Source organism: Sinocyclocheilus grahami, unplaced genomic scaffold (assembly GCF_001515645.1).
Source record: "Sinocyclocheilus grahami isolate Dianchi unplaced genomic scaffold, SAMN03320097.WGS_v1.1 scaffold2645.1, whole genome shotgun sequence".
In the NCBI taxonomy this organism is placed as follows: domain Eukaryota; kingdom Metazoa; phylum Chordata; class Actinopteri; order Cypriniformes; family Cyprinidae; genus Sinocyclocheilus; species Sinocyclocheilus grahami.
In genome coordinates this window covers 26562-29551 of record NW_015507824.1, presented here as the reverse complement: position 1 = coordinate 29551, position 2990 = coordinate 26562, and positions in this window count along the sequence as shown.

The window sequence follows — 2990 nt, the reverse complement described above, 5'->3', positions numbered from 1 at the left end:
TAGTATCCAAGTGGGCTTGATTTGAGTAATTTGTAATCTTGTTTTCTTTCTTTCTTTGTGAACCCTAGTTGATTGTGTAATTTGTAATCTTGTTTTTTCTTACTTTGTGAACCTTCTTTCAAAAGTTGATTGTTTTCTTTTGTTGTGAGTATGGACCTTCAATTTGTGGTTTATTTTTAATGTGATTTGTTTTCTTTTTCTTTTGTTTGTAGGAGTGGAGTGCTTCCGGGAGCGGGTTGGGTTTTGACAGCACCACGGATATTATTTCACTCGGGGTGGCCATTTTCGTGTGTGTCACTATTGCTGTGTTGCTATTTGCAGTGAATCTTGTGGGTTTTTTTTTTTTTTTTTTTTTTTTCTCTTTTGCATACCTGGTGCTGTTACATTCACCCGCTTCTTATATAGGAAGACTCCGCTTTCTATAGTATTATTATTTGGATGTTTGTTGTTTTTTCTTTTTTGATTTATGACATTGGTGTGTGTCGGCTGTGGGTTTTAAATTAATATCAGCCAATTATTTTAGCCTTCATAAAAGATTGTTTGTACTGAGATTCACGCCTCTTGCTCTTTTCATGTGGAACGTATTTGCGTGCCCTTATTTGGGTTATTTTCCCCGGTAGTCCGGGGTGGCGTAGTCACTACAACTGGGCCACTTGCTACACCATGTTGAGAGAAATTGGGAGTAAGTGCAGAGGCGTTCTGTGCGCTGTGGAAACAGGATGCTTACTAAATGTCAACATGCATTTACTCATCTCACTTGCACAAAAACAGATTCACTATTCCTCAAATTAATATAAAAAGTAGCTAAGTAATGCAATTAGTTACTTTTTTTTTTAGGGAGTAACACAATATCGTAATGCATTAGTTTTAAAAGTAACTTTCCCCAACCATCGCACTACACATTTTTGTATGTCTCTGAGTTGATGATCTGAATCAGGTGTGTTAAATAAGGAAGACATACAAAATGTGCAGAGCAGTGGGTCCCCAGGATAAGAGTTGAGAACCACTAGAAAATAATACATTTTCTGCTTCATTCTTTGATAAGAAGAAACAGATCACAAAAGGATGGTATTTCAAACACTAGAGTAAAACATGTTATTAAATGTTGTCTTTTGTTGGACAACAGATTTTATAAACGCTTCTCATTACAAGTTTGGTCAAATGTTAAGCGTGTGTTGCTTTTTCAAATGCAGGCTATAAGCGACTCAAACTCACAGTCCTGTAAGATGTCAAATTGTGATTTTCAGTTTTATTCATATTAATCGTACAGCCTTATATTAAAGTTGGAGAATGTGTTTCTAGTGGCAGTCCAGCATCAAAGCCTTCAATTTGATTCTGGTAGCCAGTGGAGTGAGATCAGGAGAAGTGTGACATTGGCTCTCTTTGGTTGATTGAAGATGTAATGCACCAACCTACACAACCATGGGTGGTAAAGCTCAGTAAGTCATCAAACAGTATTCCCAGGTTCCTTGCTGTCTTGTTTGCATTAGTGTTGTGGAGTGAGTTATCGTCACGTTTCTCACTGCTCACAATTTACCTGGGGTTAACAATTGATCCTGTGTATTCATTAGCTGACGTTTCCCACTATACATTCCTAAACCCCAGGTTCTTATTTGCATATTTGCAGTGTTAGTGTCATTGATCAGACAAACGCAGAACTCGACCTGTTTATGTAACGGCTCTAGTATTGCGCATCCTTATATAATGTACTGCACACTGTACTATCACGTTTTTTCTTGAATGGACTTTTCGGACTATAAAGGTAAAAACTAAATGGTTTCTGTTTCACTTCAGTTAACATTTTCTGTCATGATTTGACATTTTTCCCCTTAAACACTGAAATGACTATTTCCATGGCTGTCCAAAGCACATGACTATGAGGCACACTATTGCCGTCTGTTGCCAATCATCTAATGATAACATTTCAACATTCAACAACACATCGTTTCATACTGAAAACATTTGACACCGTTATGCAGGGTTAACACCACAAAAGCAGAGCTTATCCTGCTCTGGAGCAGGGTTTCATAACCCCAGTGCTAGTGCTGCTTCTAAATTACAAGTGTGAAACCTGCCTTTACCCAGGGTCAAATGGGGGGACAGAACGATGATAACTGGGGTTAAACACAGTGTGAAAGTTCTATTGTGGTCGGCCGATGGGTTGGCAGAAATTAGAAGGGGCTCTGTCTAGAAAAGGAGTTGACCAAGCACTGAACCTTGAGGCACCTCAGTGATTAGGTGATGTGACTCACACACCCTGCTCTCTATGAAACCTTGATGAATCTGCCTGTGAGGTAGACTTAAGCTACCAAAGTACTGTACCTGTAATGACCAAGTCAGAAAGGGTGAACAGGAGCAATTACTTCATTTGTGACTAGGTCGCTGCTAAGCTCTTTTGCCATTTCCATGGTAACAGTAATTTAGTGAATCTCTTCTCAGGATTACGTTCTTCACCTGAAATTCAGCAATTAAACTTTGCTTAGCAATCAAGTTTTCTAAAATTAAAGTTTGTCAAGATGGATTTTTGGCTAAAAACTGTTTTTCTTTTGAGGGAATTTAAAGTATTCTTAGTTCCAAACCCCTGACTGTCATCCTCCATATAAAATTCACCCATCCTTCTCATCTCCCTGTGAGAGCTGTGAACTTTCTTCAGTGGGAACTTATTCAGGCAGTGGATCTAGAAAGAGCAGGTAAGATAATTAAGACAAGACTCATATATAATTCATTGATTTTGCAGCTTTCTGTGACCCCGTTATTGTGTTTCTGTTTGAGTCAGTGTATGACTTAATCATGACAGTTTAGATCTGCTTGCAAACAACCGCCCAAAACACAGGAATCAGACTATTTTTGTGTTAATTTGCAGTTTGACTAAAAGCACGAAAGACTAACAGGTCTGATAAGAGCTGCTTACGGCAATAACAAATAATCATCTATGAGTTTTACACTTATCTCAGACAAGAGCTGCAAATTCCATTAGACTAAGAACACGA